Below are 22,079 nucleotides of genomic sequence, written 5' to 3' on the forward strand. Positions count from 1 at the left end.
GAGATCCATACGCCTTCTCCCCTCCTCCTAAACTCCCTTCCGCTCTAGGAGTCTAGGCCACTTCTTTTTAACCCTCCCCGCGTCGCTCTCAAAGCAGGAGAGCAACATTGCGCTGCACGCAGAGGGGGGAGATTTGGCCTCTTGCTAAGACTTCCGACACTTCAGGTTCCCAATGAACCTATTCGTTGCAAGGGTGGGAAGGGGGGGGTCAATATGACTACCTCCCATGCCTGCCTCCCAGCTTGAAAAAGTTACTTTTTTGAACTACATCTCCCATCAGCCCAATCCAGTGGCCATGCTGGCTGGGGCTGATGGGAGTTGTAGTTTAAAAATGTAACTTTTCCGAGCTCTGCATGAGACATAATGTCTTTCCCCAGAATAAAACATTCCCTTTGCCCATTGTTAACCCCTACCTCGTATTCTCCCTCAAAACTTTTCTAGCTTACTGTAACTCTGGCTAAAGGTATCTGAACAGGCCCTCCCTTCATACTTTTGATGTTAATGGTTCTTTGAGTTAAAATATTTTTGGAACAAATCAGGTCTGAGCACATCTGCATCTACCTACTAACATTGAACTATCACTTTCTTACCTAAACACAATTTCAAAGCAGTTTTAAACGGGACGGTGTAAAAGCCGGAACGGAACAGGCCAGAACGGGCCCTTAATAAAAGAAATTGTTAGAGACACTTGAGAACAACAACAGCCCGGAGCGGCGACTTCCCAGTGAGCCAGACCTCCCAAATTCACCACTTCCACATGACTATATGGGATGCATGCAATAAGACACAAAACTTCCACATAAGCCACGTTCCATGCAATAATACATCTTTCTGAACAGAGCCCAGAACAACATCTGAACCAGCCAAGTCAATCAAATGCACCAGTCATGCATAACTGTATGAGTCAATGCTCTGGGCCACAAGCTTTCACACCAACCACTTTCACTTGCATACACACAAGCAAAGATTGGTGCTATGTGCTCCAATTGTTTTCAATGGTATATAGCCAAATATAACTTCAGTTAATTTAACAACAGAGACAAATTTCATTTGATGTCAAATTTAACTTGGTACTGCTGAAAGTTAAGGGCACACTTCTGTATTTTTGTCAATACTTGGATTCTCTTATGTTACTGTTATATTAAAGATGACCTTTCATTCCAACAATGAGCGGTAGTGTTTAGTTATAAATTATACAGTCATCTACTTAAAACATCCTGAATGAAAAGTTGATAGTATGCAAATTTAACTGCAAAACAAATTGCTCCAATAAATATTATTACTTAGTTGGCAGCTCTAGTAATGATTAATGAGGTATGTGTGTGAAAACAATATAGTATATTCTTGTTTTTCTTTCCTAGCAAGGTTTTTGTAGTAAGCTATACCAGGATTGAATGCAACTACAGGTAGCTTTTGGGGCTAGAGAATAGCTGCAGTTTACTCTTCTTCCCACTAGGAGCACTATAAGATCTGCTGGTCTCTGCAGAGACAGGATGATCCCTTCTTTTTTCAGACCAAAAAGGCAGCAGCCCAGGTATGCTATATTTACACTGGGGAGGTGGCTCAGTGGCAGCAAGCAGTGTCTTCTCTCATTACCTGCAGCAGAAAAGCCATGAGTAAAAGCCAGCCGACTTGCCCCTCCAATCTCTCTCTCTCTCTCTCTCTCTCTCTCTCTCTCTCCCCCCAATTCACCAGCCATTCGCAACCTGGTAGCGGCACCAATAGTGCTGCTTAGTGGACCTACAAACAGCTGATCACCCCAGAGGTTCCTGGGTCATCCTGTGTTATCTCCCATTTCCCAACAAAAGGAGAGGCAGCAACATGTGTGGTTGGTGAATTTGGTGGGTCTGGCTTGCTGGGAAGTCGCCATTCCAGGCTGTTTTACGTAAAAGCGTATTATAGCCCGGAACGGGTATCGGAACGTGGTTTTCGTGGAGGTTTTGTGTCTTATTGCATGCATCCCATGTAGTCATGTGGGACTGGTGAATTTGGGAGGTCTGGCTCACTGGGAAGTCGCCATTCCAGGCTGTTTTACGTAAAAACGTATTATAGCCCAGAACGGGTATCGGAACGTGGTTTTTGTGGAGGTTTTGTGTCTTATTGCATGCATCCCATGTAGTCATGTGGGACTGGTGAATTTGGGAGGTCTGGCTCACTGGGAAGTCGCCATTCCAGGCTGTTTTACGTAAAAGCGTATTATAGCCCGGAATGGGTATCGCAACGTGGTTTTCGTGGAGGTTTTGTGTCTTATTGCATGCATCCCATGTAGTCATGTGGGACTGGTGAATTTGGGAGGTCTGGCTCGCTGGGAAGTCGCCATTCCAGGCTGTTTTACATAAAAGCGTATTATAGCCTGGAACGGGTATCGGAACATGGTTTTCGTGGAGGTTTTGTGTCTTATTGCATGCATCCCATGTAGTCATGTGGGACTGGTGAATTTGGGAGGTCTGGCTTGCTGGGAAGTTGCCATTCCGGGCTGTTTCATTTCATTCCAGAGGGCATTTTGGTTGTTAAAGGGTTAATAAAAATCCTATCAGAATGGTTTCTGTTCCTAAATGTTGTTCTCAAGTGTCTCTAACACATCCCAGTGTTTTTGGCATCAATTTCTTTTATAAAGGGTCCGTTCCGGCCTGTTCCGTTCCGGCTTTCACACCATCCCGTCTTAAACATATATATAATTTGAATTTCATTGAGAGAGAGAGGGAGTCCGGTCAGCACCACCTGCCCCTCCCCTCCCCTGCGCAGCTGCGGCCGCCACTGCAGGGAATCCAGGTGTCCAGATGCAAGAACTGGCGTTGGCTTCGGCGCACGTGGGGGAGGGGGAGAGTGTCAGCACAGCTGCCCCCCTCTCCTGGGGTGAGGAACCGGTGTTTGGCTCCAGGCTCCCCAATACCTCCCCCACTCCCCCGCTTGGGGGTGGAACCGGCCGAGCCCCCCCCGTCCAACTCTCTCTGGCCACCTTCCCCCTCCAGCTGCCCAAGCCTCACCGAGCCTGCTCAGAAGGAACAAGCACCAGAGCTGTCCGTGGGGCACCCAGGAAGGCTGCTTGGGCTGCCCTCGCGCCCCTCTTGGAGCTCCGGAGCGCTCTCCTTCACCTCCCTCTGACCGCCTTTGCCTTGCAGCCCCTCCTTCTCCCCAGGCAGCCCGGGGCAAGGCGGGGGTAGGGGGGAGAGAAGTGCCTCCCAATTGGCTCCCCCGTTTGTGGGCGTTGGCCTTTGGGGCCCCAAATAGCACGAGGGGCTCTGAAGAAGAGCCTGGCTCCAGAGAGAGGCTGCCGTCAATCTGGCATCCTCTGGCTGGGTCAGGAGGCGTAAAAGCCCAGCTGCCCTTGGGCGGAAGGTCTGCCACCGGCAGGGGCCCCACCTTGGGGAGTCCCAAGGGCGGGGCCGCTGCCCTCATCTATTTCTTTCTTTCGTTTTACTAACCAATCTGGAGATTAGGTAGTGGGGAGGGCGTGTGCCGCATGTGTAGTTCCCCTGCAGGGTGAGAGCCTGTGCAGTGAACTGAATGATAGCAGAAAGTCACCGGATGCCTTCAGAGTGAGAGTCTGCGACTGGCAGAAGGCTGGTCCGCCCTGGCTGAGACGGGGGAGTAGATTTGCTCTGTGTGTTCTACAGAACTTCCATCTCTGTCCCCAGGAAACCACTCTGTCTTGGAGCTGGCTGTGAGGGCCTGCACCTGGTGTTGGGCCGAGGAGACAGCGAACTAGGGGTGCTGCTGGTGTACCAATATAAACAAGTGTAAAATTATGCATATTGGAGCAAAAAATCTTCATTTCACATATACGCTCATGGGGTCTGAACTGGCGGTGACCGACCAGGAGAGAGACCTCGGGGTTGTAGTGGACAGCACGATGAAAATGTCGACCCAGTGTGCGGCAGCTGTGAAAAAGGCAAATTTCATGCTAGCAATAATTAGGAAAGGTATTGAAAATAAAACAGCCGATATCATAATGCCGTTGTATAAATCTATGGTGCGGCCACATTTGGAATACTGTGTACAGTTCTGGTCGCCTCATCTCAAAAAGGATATTATAGAGTTGGAAAAGGTTCAGAAGAGGGCAACCAGAATGATCAAGGGGATGGAGCGACTCCCTTACGAGGAAAGGTTGCAGCATTTGGGGCTTTTGAGTTTGGAGAAAAGGCGGGTCAGAGGAGACATGATAGAAGTGTATAAAATGATGCATGGCATTGAGAAAGTGGATAGAGAAAAGTTCTTCTCCCTCTCTCATAATACTAGAACTTGTGGACATTCAAAGCAGCTGAATGTTGGAAGATTCAGGACAGACAAAAGGAAGTACTTCTTTACTCAGCGCATAGTTAAACTATGGAATTTGCTCCCACAAGATGCAGTAATGGCCACCAGCTTGAACGGCTTTAAAAGAAGATTAGACAAATTCATGGAGGACAGGGCTATCAATGGCTACTAGCCATGATGGCTGTGCTCTGCCACCCTAGACAGAGGCAGCATGCTTCTGAAAACCAGTTGCCAGAAGCCTCAGGAGGGTAGAGTGTTCTTGCATTCGGGTCCTGCTTGCGGGCTTCCCCCAGGCACCTGGTTGGCCACTGTGAGAACAGGATGCTGGACTAGATGGGCCACTGGCCTGATCCAGCAGGCTTTTCTTATGTTCTTATGTTCTTACCGTCCCCCCTGCTGCCCGGCAGCTTCTCTGACTGAGCTGGCAGAGGCCATCTTGGCTGTGGGAGGAGCGCAGAACGATAGTGCTGGGTGATTTCACTGTCCACGCTGAGGCTGCCTCTGGTGTTCCGGCTCAGGACTTCATGCCCTCCATGATGACCATGAGGCTGTCTCAAGTTTTTACCGGCCCAACACATAGGGCAGGGCACACCCTCGACTTGGTTTTTGCTCCAGATGGAGGAAGGGGTGCTTTGGAGATGGGAGGGTGGATGTCACCCCACTGTCATGGTCAGAGCACTTCCGGGTGAACTTATGGCTCCGATCCTTCCCTGCAGGGGTGGTGGACAGATTAAGATGGTCCGCCTCCGGAGACTAATGGAATCCACTGGATTCCTGAATGCCCTGGGAGAGTTCCCAGCAGAGATAGTGCAGGTGACCCTGAGTGGAGGGGGGCTGCAGTGGGAGGGAAGGTCAGTGGGAGGGAAGGTGAGCGGGGGGAAGCCGGGGGAGCCCCATTTGGTTTGCTTTCCTGCCAGGCTTCCTGGCCCAGAAGATCCCAACCCCAAAGGGGCAGCACATCACTTGTAAGCATCTCTCCCTCCAGACACACCCTGTCGGGAAGGGGAAGAACCACTGAGCTTGTGGGGGAGGGTTACTTCTGAGTAACTGCATAGGATCAGGATTGTGCTGCTGCAGGAAGCCAAAATGAAGCCAGCAGTGGCAGCGCAGCTTCTTTGGGCCAAAGTCCAGGCCCTGCATCCCCAGATGACCCCAAGTGACAGGTGGGTGGCAGCAGCCAACAGACCCCCTCAGGGCAGCCCCTGAGCCAGCAGGGGCCTTCTGGGGGTGGCCCTGTTCACCTTCACACCCCTTCTTATTGTTTTAAACAATCACATTTTGTTCTACTGCGGGTGGCTGGCCGGCCAGGAATCCATTCATTCATTTATATCCCACCCTTCCTCCTAGCAGGAGCCCAGGCCTGCAAACAAAAGCACTAAAAACACTTTAAAACATCATAAAACAGAATTTAGAATCCTTTCAAATTAAAACAAAACATCTTCAAAAATATCTTTAAAAAGCTTTAAAAACATCTGTTTTATTAAACAAAGGTTTAAAAAGATATTAAAAAGCCATTCCAACACAGACACAAACTGGGATAGGCCTCTACTTAAAAGGCTTGTTGAAAGAGGAAAGTCTTCAAAAGGCGCCAAAAAGATAGCAGAGATGGCGCCTGCCTAATATTCAAAGGGAGGGAATTCCACAGGGAGGTGCCGCCACACGAAAGGTCCGTTTCCTACGTTGTGCAGAACGGACCTCCTCATAAGATGGTCTCTGCAGGAGGCCCTCACCTGCAAAGCGCAGTGATCGGCTGGGTATATAAGGGATAAGACGGTCTTTTAGGTATCCTGGTCTCAAGGTGTATAGGGCTTTGTACACCAAAACTAGAACCTTGAACTTGGCCTGGTAGCAAACGGGCAGCCAGTGCAATTCTTTCAGCAGCAGCAGGGGTGTCATGTTGGAGATATCCTGCCCCACTGAGCAGTCTCGCTGCTGCATTTTGCACCAGCTGCAGCTTCCGGACCAACCTCAAGAGCTTCATGCTGAACTGCCTAGTCCTTTCCCCCAGGCACAGTCCCCCCCCCAGTGCAGGCCATGGAGGCTCCAGTCCGAAGTGGAAGACTGGCATATATGCTACTCAACCCTGATGGCATTTTCCTGCTAAACTTGACCCAACATGGACCCTGCAGTGAAGGCAGGCTCTTCTCTCCCTGTGGCTACAGAATCAACCTCTTGCATCACTTGGGTCTTCTTTCCTGGGCAATGTGGATAGGATGCCTGAGGCTGGGAAGGCCACTCTCTTTAAACTGGATCCATGCCTGCCTTGTGTGGTTCAGGCTGGCAGAGTCAGACGTGATGGACTCTCGGCCCAAATTCTTGTGTTTGAATCTGGGCCCAGTTGAAGGTGCTGGTTTTAGCCTGCAAAGTCTTCACGGCTGGGGATTTGCTGAAGGCACACATTCCACCCTTTAAGCCCTGAGAGAGATATTTTTAGAACCCAGACTATTAACTGATTTCAAAGTTGTATTTTTAAATCGCTGTAATCCATGGCTGGATTAAGGTGGTTGGGGGCCCTGATAGAGTTCCCCAGATAGGGGCCCCATTTCCCCACAAAAGGAAGTGTGTGGGATAAGGTACCAGAAAATAGGTCTTGAGGTGTCTTAAAGACTAACACATTTATTATTACAGAAACTTTCATGGATTACAAAAAATACTCTGAGCATGTAGTTTCACAACTCTCAGCAAAACACAAACACAAAATATTTTAGCAACCTTATTAAACAAAAAGAAAATACTCTGAGCATGTGCAGTTTTGTATTTTAAAGTCACTTATTCTTTTTCCTCACTTCCCAACTTGGGCCAGTCACTAATTCTCAGCCTAACCTACCTTGCATGGCTGGTGTGAAGATATAGAAGGAGGCATAAAATGGGTCAGAAGGGGAACTTAGTGCTTGTGTCAGAGGCATCTCATTTTTGCTTTTTCCACACTCCAAGCATTTATAAGGTTCGTCCCGTGTGACATCTTTGATGTGAAGTAAGGGTGCTACTCTGACTGAAGGTCTTTCCACACTCAAAGCATTTGTAAGGTTTGTCCCCTGTGTGAGTTCTGTGATGCGAAGCAAGGTTGCCTCTCCAACAGAAGCTCTTTCCACACTCCAAGCATTGATGAGGTTTGTCCCGTGTGAGTTCTTTCATGCATACTAAGGGTGTCACTCCGACTGAAGGTCTTTCCACACTCCAAGCATTTATGAGGTTTGTCCCCTGTGTGAGTTCTGTGATGCCAAGCAAGGTGGCCACTCTGACTGAAGCTCTTTCCACACTCCAAGCATTGATGAGGTTTGTCCCGTGTGAGTTCTTTGATGCAAAGCAAGGTGGCCACTCTGATTGAAGCTCTTTCCACACTCCAAGCATTTATGAGGTTTGTCCCCTGTGTGAGTTCTTTGATGTGAAGTAAGGGTGCTACTCTGACTGAAGCTCTTTCCACACTCCAAGCATTGATGAGGTTTGTCCCCTGTGTGAGTTCTGTGATGCAAAGAAAGGTGGCTACTCTGACTGAAGCTCTTTCCACACTCCAAGCATTTATGAGGTTTGTCCCCTGTGTGAGTTCTTTGATGCGAAGTAAGGGTGCTACTCTGACTGAAGCTCTTTCCACACTCCAAGCATTTATACGGTTTGTCCCCTGTGTGAGTTCTTTGATGCGAAGTAAGGGTGCTACTCTGACTGAAGCTCTTTCCACACTCCAAGCATTTATAAGCTTTGTCCCCTGTGTGACTTCTTTCATGTTTACTAAGCGTGCTACTGTGACTGAAGCTCTTTCCACACTCCAAGCATTGATAAGGTTTGCCCCCTGTGTGAGTTCTTTCATGTTTACTAAGGGTGCTACTCTGACTGAAGCTCTTTCCACACTCCAAGCATTGATAAGGTTTGTCCCCTGTGTGAGTTCTTTGATGCAAAGTAAGGTTGCTACTCCTACTGAAGCTCTTTCCACACTCGAAGCATTGATAAGGTTTGTCCCCTGTGTGAGTTCTTTGATGCATCGTAAGGGCACTACTCCACCTGAACATCTTTCCACACTCCAAGCATTTATAAGGTTTCTCCCCTGTGTGAGTTCTTTGATGCATCATAAGGGCACTACTCCACCTGAACATCTTTCCACACTCCAAGCATTTATAAGGTTTGTCCCCTGTGTGAGTTCTTTCATGTTTACTAAGGGTGCTACTCTGACTGAAGCTCTTTCCACACTCCAAGCATTTATAAGGTTTGTCTCCTGTGTGAGTTCTTTGATGCGAAGCAAGGCTGCCACTCTGATTGAAGCTCTTTCCACACTCTAAGCATTGATAAGGTTTGTCCCCTGTGTGACTTCTGTGATGCAAAGTAAGGCTGCTACTCTGACTGAAGCTCTTTCCACACTCCAAGCATTGATAAGGTTTGTCCCCTGTGTGAGTTCTTTGATGCGAAGTAAGGTTGCTACTCCACCTGAAGCTCTTTCCACACTCCAAGCATTTATAAGGTTTGTCCCCTGTGTGAGTCTGTCTCTCCTCTTGTTTCTTTGCTCCATCTTGACTCCTCAGTGTCTGCTCCTGCACCTGCTCCTCAGCTTTTTCCAGTGATACTTCAGATGGTTCTCCCTCAGCCTTGACCCCCCAGATGTATCCTGATGGAATGAAAAGGAAAGGGGATAAAATGCTGTCGAGAAATCCTGTGAATATATTATGATTTGTACTTTGAAAACATATTTCTGGGAGCTCTGTTGATATCAGAGTTTAACTGTCAAAGCTCGAGGCCTTGTACCGAGTTAGTTTAGCAGTAGGTGCTTGGTAACAGGTTGTGAAAAGAGATGCAGAGAGAGACAATTTTAACAAAAATCTGCTCTCTTGTTCCTCCATTTAAGGTGGACAGCCCAGTACTTATGCACAGCTGGAATTTACAAACCTAGGATGGATCCTGTCTGACAGGAACATGTCCCTTTCCACTGCCAGAAGGCAGCTCACATCCCTTCCCTCCCAAAATGTTAGCCCTGTTACCTGCAACTCAAGACAGTGCTGGAAGATGAGACGCCGGGTCAGAAGACACTCACAAAGCTACTGGGAAAGAACAACAGACAGCACCTACCCTGTGGAATTCCCTCCCTTTGAATATTAGGCAGGCACCATCTCTACTATCTTTTCGGCTCGTTTTGAAGACTTTCCTCTTCATAAATAAATAAATAAATAAGTACGAGTAGCGCTGTGACTAATGACGCAGCCGGGTCCAAGCCGAAAGGAAGCCCAGAGGCTGATGCGCACAGATGCAAAAGGAGAGTCTGGAGTTGTGCGACGCACACAATAGGAACATGGAATGTGAGAAGTATGAACCAGGGAAAGTTAGAAATTGTCAAGCAAGAAATGGAACATATCAGCATTACATTACTTGGCGTGAGTGAATTAAAATGGATGGAAATGGGACATTATCATTCAGACAACTACAAAATATTTTATGCGGGAAATGTGAAATTAAGAAGAAAAGGTGTTGCTTTAATAGTGAGAAGTCATGTAGCAAAAGCAACTAGGAGCTATTATGCAAAGTCTGACTGAGTGATATTAATGAGATTTAATGGGAAACAGAACTATCAACCAAGTCTATGCTTCAATGGCAAATACATGCAAGTAAAGCAAAGCGAGAAGTGCCAGATTACAGCAAAGCCTTTGACTGTGTAGATCATGAGAAACTATGGAATGCTTTAAAAGAAATGGGGGTGCCGCAGCATCTGATTGTCCTGATGCGCAACCTATACTCTGGACAAGAGGCTACTGTAAGGACAGACAATGGAGAAACCGATTGGTTCCCCATCAGAAAGGGTGTGAGACAGGGGTGTATTTTATCACCCTATTTGTTTAATCTATATGCAGAACATATACGGAAAGCGGGATTGGACCAAGATGAAGGAGGTGTGAAAATTGGAGGGAGAAATATCAGTCATTTAAGATATGCAGACGATACCATACTACTAGCAGAAACCAGTAATAATTTGAAACGAATGCTGATGAAAGTTAAAGAGGAAAGCACAAAAGCAGGACTACAGCTGAACGTCAAGAAGACTAAAGTAATGACAACAGAAGATTTGTGTAAATTTAAAGTTGACAATGAGGACATTGAACTTATCAAGAATTATCAACACCTTGGCACAGTCAAGTGGTTTAACAGTCAGCCACTCTAATTGAAGTCTGCGAGGGGAACAGGGCGTCTCCTTGCAACTCTGAGCACCCTTCACTAACTATAAATAAAGAAGTTGGGGAAATGCTGAAAAGCAATGATACTGTTGCGCACCACCCCAGTCTCTAAGTGGTGTGATTTCCAGGGGTCCCTGCGCTTGCCCAGGGTTTGGTTTCCTTGGGAAGAAGGTCAGCGGAGACTGCGGTGTCTTTATGAAATATGGTTTATTTATTTACACACATTCCAAACTGAGCTTAAGATGGAGGGGTTCAATGCATCAGCATCCAATATTCAGCTTTCCCATCAATGTTACAGGAGGCACCCCAAACACCATGGTGCAGAAAGCCAGTCTCTCTGCCTGCCTCCAGTCCCAGCCTTTCTCTGACATACACTAAAAACACAAGCCTCTCCTCAGTGCCAGGAGGGGGGGGGGCGCTCTTCCAAGAGTTTCAATGACAAAAGGGTCTCCCTGGCCCATTCACCTGTCCATGGGCACCTGATAGACACATTAGCCCACCTAGCAACTCCATTAGTGTAACAAAAACTCATCTGACCAGCAGAGCGAGATTCTCCCACACACCCCAGGCGCCAGTCTCCAAATCAGAGGCTGGAAGGGGACTCATAGGAATTATCCAACTCAACCCCCCAAACTCACATTGCATTTTGCATTGGCGATCAACCCTAACTCACAACAATACTGTTCACAATGTTTTCCTTTTGGAAAGGAAAGGGGCTTCCCCTCTGCCCAGGGCCCACCCACCCAATCTCCTCCTCCCCTCTCCCTCCCCCTCGTCAGTTTTACCTATCTTAAGCATGATTGCACGGGAGTAAATCCCACTGAACCCAATAAGCAAGCATATGACCAAACCTGCCCTCCCCTCCCACTTCCTTTGCCCTCCCCCAACCCTCCCCCTACTCCACTTCCATGGTCAGTTTTAGCTATCCTAACCATGATTGTATAGGAGTAAATCCCATTGAATTCAATAAGCACGCAAATTATCAGACCTGCCTTTCCCATCCTTCCCCTCTCCTCTCCCTTCCTCCTCCCCTCCCCTCTTCCTTCTTCCTCCTCCCCTGTCCACTCCAGCCCTCCTTCCGCCCCCCCATCAGTTTTACCTATCCTAAGCATGATTGCATAGGAGTAAATCCCAGTGAACTCAATAAACATGTAAATGATCAAACCTGTCCTGCTCCCATCCCTCTCCTCCCCTCTCCCCCTCTTCCTATCCCCTGTAGTCAGTTTCACCTATCCTAAGCATGATTGCACGGGAGTAAATCCCACTGAACTCAATAAGCATGCAAATCATCAATCCATTCTCAGCAAACTTGCACAGCATTCCATTTCTTACCTCCCGGATTAAAAAGCAGAGAAATTAACTAATAGGCAAAAAAACCTTGCACTTTAAGAACATACCTATAGCCAACAGATATTTCTATCAAACTTTAAAAAGCAGGGAAATTGGGCAGCTATAGTGAATGCACCAGGGGAGCAGGAGACCTGACCTTCTCTCTGAGGTATTGGACTGCCCTACAAATCTGTCAAAATGCAAACACTTTGGCGTGGTACTTCACAGTCCAAGCCATTTCCTGTGTATCTTGGAAGAATTTGTTAACATGTGCCTCTGAGCATATGGTGAGTGGTGGCCTATTAGTGAATACTGTCTACAGTTCTAGTTGCCTGACCGCAAAAATAGCATTCTAGAGGTGGAAGAGGTAGAGAAATGGGCAACCAAACTACTCAAGGATGGCAACATTTGGGGATTTTTGCTGTAGAAAAAAAGCTTAGAGGAGACACGATAGAAGCGTATGATCACACCAGACATTTAAAGCACATGCAACACAAATGCAAAGCACATGCCTTCCCCCAATGAATCCTGGATAAGAGTTTTTCCTCACTATGCTATATTCCCAGCACCCTTCATAAACTACAACTTCCAGGACTCTTTGGAGGAAACCATATGCTTTCAATGTTCACGGTGGATCTGCCATGAAGGTGCGTGGTGTGGAGAAACTGGACAATACCCTCTGATGTAGTAGGGAACTTGCATCTGGCATGTAGGAAGAGGGAGGGAAGTAGCGCCCACCTGTTTGCACCCATTTCAGGAAAAACCTCACACGCTAAAAACGGTTGGTCTGCCAGGCTACCCTAAAACAAGGAGGGCAGGGCCACGTTCCTGCTTCCCTGAATTAGGCGGCGACCTTAATTCTAACAGACTAGGAAACTGGGGAGGGCTGGCAGAGTAGAAGTATTGAAAGAAGAGCCTCCCTATTCAACTATCGCAGCTGAGCCAAAGGACAGGACACACGAAGAAGCGGCCCATTTAGCTCACTTGTCTCCTTAGCTCTGCTCCAACTATGGGGCGCCTCCATCTCCAAGCTGAAGGCCACGAAATCCATCATCAGGACCACAGATGTTCCCAGAGATGCTACGATCCGGCCCAACTCAGCCAACCCAGCTCAGGGGAGAGGCGGACGGGACGGGGCAGAGCTGCAGCCTCCGATCTGGAGGGTCTGCGGGGAGGGGGCGCTTAAGGGGGGCCTCGCCCTCTCCCACCCTCCCCTCTCCCCCAATTGCATACTTCTGTTTCGAGGCTCCCTCCGCGCAACCCCGCTCGCCAGCATCGCAGCGCACGAAGAGGGGCTCTGAGCGCTTCCAGCCTGCATTTCTGCCGAGAGGCGGGGCAGGAAGGGGAAGTCCCTCGTTCGCTCTTTCCCTCCTCCGCTCTGTTGTCCTTTGTTAACCCTTAAGGAGCAAAGTGGCTGAAGTTCCTCGGCTGCTTCGCACAGAGAGAGAGGGGAGGCAGGAAGCCCCTTTCTGGCCGGTGACCCTTCCCCATTTTAAAAATAAAAGTGCCATGCACGTTTTTAAAAAAAGGCTTCGAGGGAACAGCTTAGGTTAGCCTAAACCCTGTTTCCTTTACCTGTGTTGAGTTGACATGTGTTGGCGCTGAAGGAGAGTAGGGCTCTCATGCCTTTAACAGCTGAGTGGCAGGCAGATATTAAGCAGAGTAAGCCTTTTCTAGCCCAGAACTAAAATTATGGGGAAAGCTTCACCTGTTGGATATTGTATTTGTCAGGCATCTTGTTATTTGTGTGTGACTCCCGATTTATCTCTGGGCACTCCTCCCCCCTCCATCTGCAAAAGAGGGTGCACGTTCGCTCATGATGTGAAGGGGATGTACATTTGTGTCATCGTCTGCGAGTGCAGCAGAGGGTGTGATCCACATGCAGTGGACCGGGCCCAGAAAATCCTCTTGGCAGTTTGGCACCCCTGGTTACCCCAGGGAAAGGCGTAGGAGTAGCCCTGTCCTCCATGAATTTGTCTAATCTTCTTTTAAAGCCATCCAAGCTGGTGGCCGTTACTGCGTCTTGTGGGAGCAAATTCCATAGTTTAACTATGCGCTGAGTAAAGAAGTATTTTACTGGAGTCGTCTGATCTGGCTACGGTGAAACATGCCTTAGTTACATCCCACTTAGACTACTGTAACGCGCTCTATGTGGGGCTGCCTTTGAAGACTGTTCGGAAACTTCGGTTGGTGCAACAAGCTGCAGCCAGAATGTTAACTGGGGCTGGTTTCAGGGACCATACAACTCCCCTGCTGCAACAGCTCCGCTGGCTGCCAGTCTGTTTCCGAACACAATTCAAAGTGCTGGTTATGACCTATAAAGTCCTATACGGCTTAGGTCCAGGCTATTTGTCAGACCGTATCTCCCTATATGAACCTGCCGAGGCCCTGAGATTTTCAGGAGAGACCCTTCTCACCATCCCAACACCTTCACAAGTGCGACTGGTGGGGACACGAGATAGGGCCTTTTCGGTGGCTGCCCCATGGCTCTGGAACTCCCTCCCTAGGGAGGCAAGAATGGCCTCCTCTGTGCAGTCCTTCCGCCGACAGCTAAAGACTTTTTTCTTCTGGCAGGCCTTTGGAACTGAAGGCTTTAAGGGTAGCGACTGAAGAGGATGCTGATTGTTATTGTTTTACTTGTATGCTCCTAAACTGGGTTGCAGTATTTTAAGTGTATATCTAATTGGTTTTAACATCTTAATAGTTTAATCCTGTTTTCATGCTGATTTTATATGTTTATATGTTTTATATTTTTATAGGTTCTTAATGATATGTACTTGTTTTTATCTGGAAGCCGCCTTGAGTTCCAGTTTGGAAAAAGGGCGGGGTATAAATAAAGATAATTAGACTTTCAAAAAGCATTTGACAAGGTACCTCACCAAAGGCTTCTGAGGAAGCTTAGCAGTCATGGAATAAGAGGAGAGATCCTCTTGTGGATAAGGAATTGGTTAAGAAGCAGAAAGCAGAGAGTAGGAATAAACGGACAGTTCTCCCAATGGAGGGCTGTAGAAAGTGGAGTCCCTCAAGGATCGGTATTGGGACCTGTACTTTTCAACTTGTTCATTAATGACCTAGAATTAGGAGTGAGCAGTGAAGTGGCCAAGTTTGCTAACGACACTAAATTGTTCAGGGTTGTTAAAACAAAAAGGGATTGCGAAGAGCTCCAAAAAGACCTCTCCAAACTGAGTGAATGGGCGGAAAAATGGCAAATGCAATTCAATATAAACAAGTGTAAAATTATGCATATTGGAGCAAAAAATCTTCATTTCACATATACGCTCATGGGGTCTGAACTGGCGGTGACCGACCAGGAGAGAGACCTCGGGGTTGTAGTGAACAGCACGATGAAAATGTCGACCCAGTGTGCGGCAGCTGTGAAAAAGGCAAATTCCATGCTAGCGATAATTAGGAAAGGTATTGAAAATAAAACAGCCAATATCATAATGCCGTTGTATAAATCTATGGTGCGGCCGCATTTGGAATATTGTGTACAGTTCTGGTCGCCTCATCTCAAAAAGGATATTATAGAGTTGGAAAAGGTTCAGAAAAGGGCAACCAGAATGATCAAGGGGATGGAGCGACTCCCTTACGAGGAAAGGTTGCAGCATTTGGGGCTTTTGAGTTTAGAGAAAAGGCGGGTCAGAGGAGACATGATAGAAGTGTATAAAATTATGCATGGCATTGAGAAAGTGGATAGAGAAAAGTTCTTCTCCCTCTCTCATAATACTAGAACTCGTGGACATTCAAAGAAGCTGGATGTTGGAAGATTCAGGACAGACAAAAGGAAGTACTTCTTTACTCAGCGCATAGTTAAACTATGGAATTTGCTCCCACAAGATGCAGTAATGGCCACCAGCTTGGATGGCTTTAAAAGAAGATTAGACAAATTCATGGAGGACAGGGCTATCAATGGCTACTAGCCATGATGGCTGTGCTCTGCCACCCTAGTCAGAGGCAGCATGCTTCTGAAAACCAGTTGCCGGAAGCCACAGGAGGGGAGAGTGTTCTTGCACTCGGGTCCTGTTTGCGGGCTTCCCCCAGGCACCTGGTTGGCCACTGTGAGAACAGGATGCTGGACTAGATGGGCCACTGGCCTGATCCAGCAGGCTCTTCTTATGTTCTTATGTTATGTTCTTATAATAATAATAATACTTCCTTTTGTCTGTCCTGAATCTTCCAACATTCAGCTTCTTTGAATGTCCAAAAGTTCTAGTATTATGAGAGAGGGAGAAAAACTTTTCTCTATCCACTTTCTCAATGCCATGCATAATTTTATACACTTCTATCATGTCTCCTCTGACCCGCCTTTTCTCTAAACTAAAAAGCCCCCAATGCTGCAACCTTTCCTCGTAAGGGAGTCGCTCCATCCCCTTGATCATTCTGGTTGCCCTCTTCTGAACCTTTTCCAACTCTATAATATCTTTTTTGAGATGAGGCAACCAGAACTGTACACAGTATTCCAAATGCGGTCGCACCATAGATTTATACAACGGCATTATGATATCGGCTGTTTTATTTTCAATGCCTTTCCTAATGATCCCTAGCATGGAATTTGCCTTTTTCACAGCTGCCGCACACTGGGTCGACATTTTCATCGTGCTGTCCACTACAACCCCGAGGTCTCTCTCCTGGTCGGTCACCGCCAGTTCAGACCCCATGAGCGTATATGTGAAATGAAGATTTTTTGCTCCAATATGCATAATTTTACACTTGTTTATATTGAATTGCATTTGCCATTTTTCCGCCCATTCACTCAGTTTGGAGAGGTCTTTTTGGAGCTCTTCGCAATCCTTCTTTGTTTTAACAACCCTGAACAATTTAGTGTCATCAGCAAACTTGGCCACTTCACTGCTCACTCCTAACTCTAGGTCATTAATGAACCAGTTGAAAAGTACAGGTCCCAATACCGATCCCTGAGGGACTCCACTTTCTACAGCCCTCCATTGGGAGAACTGTCCATTTATTCCTACTCTCTGCTTTCTGCCTCTTAACCAATGACTTTCTTACGGAAGGCGGCTTGATATTTTTAACAACGAAAGCTGCACTGGAGAAGGAGTGACCTGTAGTGACGACTGCTTTGTGTGGGTTTGTGGGGAGTGTATGGTTGTGAGTGTGTGTGTATGTGTGAGTTTGTAATATATGCCTGGGAGAGAGGAGTCAAAATCGACTGGGAGGATTTCTGGAGGTTCCAATTAACGTAGTGACGGGTAAAGGGAGATATGGCCTTGTGCGGAGGACTTGCCAGGTGAGGGGAACACGACCCAGACAATTAATAGCTGTGCTGTGTTCCGGTCCTCCATGCACCCACGGGATTGCTGGTTGCCCTATCAGCCAGCCCTCAGATCTCCGGATGCTGCTTTTAAATGCCAGATCAGTCCATAAGAAGATCTCTCTCATTCACGATTTAATCGTGGATGAGGGGGCTGATCTGGCATGTATAACCGAAACCTGGGTGGGTGAACAGGGTGGAGCTAGTCTCTCCCAGCTGTGCCCACCTGGGTATTTGGTTCAGCATCAGGGTAGGTCTGAGGGCCGGGGAGGGGGGGTTGCTGTGGTCTATAGGAGTTCCATCTTTCTCTCCAAGCATCCTGCCCATTTAGCTACTGGCCTGGAGTGTTTGCACCTTGTGTTGGGTCAACGGGACAGATTGGGGATTCTGTTGGTGTACCGCCCACCCCGCTGCCCAACAGACTCCCTAACTGAGCTGACGAAGGTGGTCTCGGATGTACTGTTGAGATCCCCTAGACTTTTGGTGCTGGGGGATGTCAACATCCATGCCGAGGCCACCTTATCTGGGGCAGCTCAGGACTTCATGGTCTCCATGACAACCATGGGGCTGTCCCAATATGCTATTGGCCCAACGCATGTGGCAGGGCATACTCTAGACCTGATTTTTGCAACTGGACAGGATGAAGGTGATCTGAAGGTAGGGTGTCTTACATCAGCCCCTTTGTCATGGATAGATCACCACTTGCTGAAGTTTAGACTGACAGCGACTTTCCCCCTCTGCAGGGGTGGGGGACCTGTTAAGATGGTCCGCCCCCGGAGACTAATGAATCCGGATGGTTTTCTGGGGGGGGTGGGTTTCCGGCTGATAAGACTGGCGCTCCTGTCGAAGCCCTGGTCGAACTGTGGCACAATGAAATGACCCGGGCAGTTGACACAATCACCCCTGAGCGCCCTCTCCTGGGTAGAGCTCATACAGCTGCATGGTACACTCCAGAGCTGAGAGCGATGAAACAGCATAGGAGACGGCTTGAGTGCAGATGGAGACGAACTCCTGATGAATGCAGTTTTGCACTGGTAAGTGCCTATACCAAGTTGTATTTAGTAGCAGTGCGGGCTGCAAAAAAACAACACTTGGCTGCTACTATTCAATCTTCTATTTGCCGGCCGGCGGAGCTTTTTAAGATTGTCCGAGGGCTGTTACATTCTGGCCCTAAGGACATGATAGATCCATCTGAAGCCCGCTGTAATGAATTTGCTAGGCACTTCCAGGACAAAATTTCTGGCATCCATCAGGACTTCGACTCCAATGTTATAGCAGTGGATTTAAATGAGGTATCCAGAGCACAGTCTGGTCATGTTTTGTTGGATGAGTTTCAATTGGTACAGCTCAAGGACGTTGACAAGGTGCTTGGACAGGTGCGTGCAACCACTTCTACACTGGATCCTTGCCCCTCTTGGCTGATAAAAGCTAGCAGGGTTGGAACCGCTGGCTGGGCCATGGAAGTGATTAATGCCTCATTGCAAGAGGGAGTGGTCCCTGGTTGTCTGAAGGAGGCAGTGGTGAGGCCACTTCTGAAAAAATCTTCCTTGGACCCAGAAACTCTTAACAATTACAGGCCGGTAGCGAATGTTCCATTCTTGGGCAAGGTCCTAGAAAGAGAGGTTGCGGACCAGCTCCAGGCACTCTTGGATGAGACCGATTATCTAGATCCATTTCAATGGGGGTTCAGGCCCGGTTTTGGCACGCAGATGGCCTTGGTCGCCCTGTATGATGACCTTTGTCAGGAGAAAGACAGGGGGAGTGTAACCCTGTTGATTCTCCTTCATCTCTCAGCGGCTTTTGATACCATCGACTATGGTATCCTTCTGGGGAGACTCGCTGATCTGGGAGTTGGAGGCACTGCTTGGCAGTGGTTCTGCTCCTATCTGGCGGGTCGCCTCCAGAAGGTAGTGCTTGGGGAGTTTTGCTCGGCACCCTGGGTCCTCAAATATTGAATTCCACAGGGGTCAGTACTATCCCCCATGCTTTTTAACACCAGGAGTTTTGGAGTGCGCTGCCACCAGTATGCTGATAACACGCAGCTCTACTTCTCCTGTTCATTTTTTTCAGGTGAGGCTGTCAAGGTGCTGAACCGATGCCTGGGTGCGGTAATGGACTGGATGAGAGCGAATAAATTGAAGCTCAATCCAGATAAGACTGCTGTTAGTGGGTGGTTCTCCTGACCAGATGGGAGAGGTTCAACCTGTCTTGGACGGGGTTGCACTCCCACTGAAGGAGCAGGTCCGTAGTTTGGGAGTTCTTTTAGAACCATCCCTGTCACTAGAGGCACAGGTAGCCTCGGTGGCACGGAGTGCTTTCTATCAACTTCGGTTGGTGGCCCAACTACGTCCCTATCTGGACAGGGAAAACCTTGCTTCAGTCATACATGCACTGGTAACCTCAAAATTGGACTACTGCAATGCACTCTACGTGGGGCTGCCTTTGAAGATGGTTCGGAAGCTGCAGCTCGTGCAAAATGCAGCAGCCAGATTGTTGACAGGGACTCGGAGATGTGAACATATAACACCGATTCTGACCCGCTTGCACTGGCTGCCTATATGCTTCTGCGCTCAATTCAAAGTGCTGGTTTTGACTTATAAAGCCTTACACGGCTTGGGACCACAATACTTGATGGAACGCCTCTCCCGATATGAACCTACCCGTACACTGCGTTCAACATCAAAGGGCCTCCTTCGGGGGCCCACCCAGAGAGAAGCCCGGAAGGTGGCAACGAGAAAACGAGCTTTCTCTGTGGTGGCCCCCGAATTATGGAACTCTCTCCCTGATGAGGAACGCCTAGCACCAACATTGTTATCCTTTCGACGCCAGGTAAAACCCTTTTTGTTCTCCCAGGCTTTTTATTTTTATTTATTTTATTTGTTTCATTTACCGTATATTCCGGCGTATAAGATGACTGGGCATATAAGACGACCCCCAACTTTTCCAGTTAAAATATAGTTTGGGATATACTCGCCGTATAAGACTACCCCTGCTTATGACATGCAGGTACTTAGCAGGAAAACTGTCACTTATAAACATAAGGCTGTTTGTTATCAAACATGTAAACATAAAACAGTGCAAGTGGATTAAACTTTTCCTAATTCACTCTAAAGCTGAAAGGAAGGATAAGACAATAAACCCATGGGAGCTGCCATGCAGTTTGTTTTCTAAGCTGACAACCAAACTGGAACTGATGATGATAGGAGGAAGATAACAAACAATAGAGAGAGAGCAAGTGCCGGGCAAGTCCCTGGCGAGTTAGCAACGCCCATCATAACTGCAAGCTACGGTATTTTTACAGGTTTTGCTGGCGTGACAGTTTCCCTTTAAAAGCCTTCAAAATCCTCCTGTTCGTCATCTGATACAATAAGTACATCAATGACATCTTGTGATACATTTGTAAGGCAGTCATCGTATGGATCGAATTCCGTATCAGATGGTGTGGTCTCAGCTTCGGCTTCCTCTTCATCTTGCCACAAGTAGTCGTCCTCCGTACCATCTAATGAATTTGATATGCCACACTTCTTGAAAGACTTGATTACTGTTTCTGCATCAATATCATTCCAGGCTTTTATGACAAACTTGCACAAAACATCCAACTGTGGAGCACGCATGTTTCCTCCTTTTGTGAATGACTTTTCGTCGCTAACCATCCATTCATTCCATTGTTCTCGAATGCGATCTTTAAATGGCTTGTTTAGGCACACATCCAGTGGCTGTACCAACGATGTCAATCCTGCAGGAATAACTGCCGCATCTGTGTTTAGTCTTGCAAGCCTTTGCTTGGTGCTGGGAGTTAAATGAGCCCTGAACATATCCCACACCAGTAGACTACGTTTTTGAATAAGTCCACCTGGTCGCCTGCTCCATACATTATCAAGCCATAGCTTTACCCCTTCTTCATCCATCCAGCCTTTTTCATTCACATGTACAAAACAACCAACAGGGAACTTGAGTTTCGGCATTGTTTTTCTTTTAAAAATAATCATTGGTCTCAGTTTGGCGCCATCAGCTGTGCATCCTAATACCACTGTAAAACTGGACTTCTCATGTCCTGTTGTTTTAATTAAAATTGTTTTTTCACTTTTTTGATGGACAGTTTTATTTCCAACCATATCAAAATTCATTGGAGTTTCATCCATATTTCCAATACTACTTAACGCATAGCCATGTTTAGTGCGCTGTTGTATTACGTATCGATGGAAACTATTTACTTTGCTATCAAGATCTGCAGGTAATTTTTGGGCAACTTTCGTCTTTTGCCTCAGTACCATATTATGCCTTCCCATGAATCTAGTACACCAGGATACAGTGGCCTTAAATCTGTTGCTGTGATCTGGGTTAGATTTGGCCCACTGAAGTGCAAACAAACGTATTTTATTTCGTGTCACTACATAACCGTTTTGGCGATGCTCATTCACCATGTCTGCTACATGTTTTTCGAGTTCTGGCCAATGTGGGGTGCCTCTTCTTAATGCACACTTACCCCTTGGCATACTCTTTAATGCTTTTTCATTTGCTTTCCAGTCCCGAACCATCTTTTCTGTTACTCCATATTGTCTTGCAGCAGCGCAGTTATTATGTTCCATGGCAAAGTTTACAACTTTAAGTTTGAAACTGGCTTCATATTTCTTTCTTCTTGCTGGTGGAGCCGTTTTTGAGCTCCCCCCACCATATGCGGCGACCGCAGATTCTCCAGTCCGGCTCGGAAGTTTCAGCACCCGCCCTATAAGACGACACCCGGCGTATAAGACGACCCCCAACTTTTGAGAAGATTTTCCTGGGTTAAAAAGTCGTCTTATATGCCGGAAAATACGGTATAAACCGCCCATAGCGAGTAGCTCTCTGGGCGGTGTACAAAAAGGTTAAAATACAAAATATCACAATAAAATCAGCCTACAAACAATGAACACAAGCAGCAACAAAAGAAAATAAAAAAAATTAAGGTTATAACATTAAACGCTTAAAATGCCTGGGAGCATAGCCAGGTCTTAACCTGGTGCCGGAAAGATAGAAGCGTAGGCGCCAGGCGTACTTCTTCGGGGAGGCTGTTCCACAGTTCGGGGGCCACTACA

At 47.4% G+C, this 22,079-nt stretch overlaps 1 pseudogene; it reads right to left on the reverse strand.

Annotated features, from left to right (window-relative positions):
- Positions 1 to 6,857: 6,857 nt before the first annotated feature.
- Positions 6,858 to 22,079, reverse strand: part of LOC133381579 (zinc finger protein ZFP2-like) — a 30,918-nt pseudogene continuing 15,696 nt past the window's right edge.

Source organism: Rhineura floridana, chromosome 3 (genome assembly GCF_030035675.1).
Source record: "Rhineura floridana isolate rRhiFlo1 chromosome 3, rRhiFlo1.hap2, whole genome shotgun sequence".
Taxonomy (NCBI): domain Eukaryota; kingdom Metazoa; phylum Chordata; class Lepidosauria; order Squamata; family Rhineuridae; genus Rhineura; species Rhineura floridana.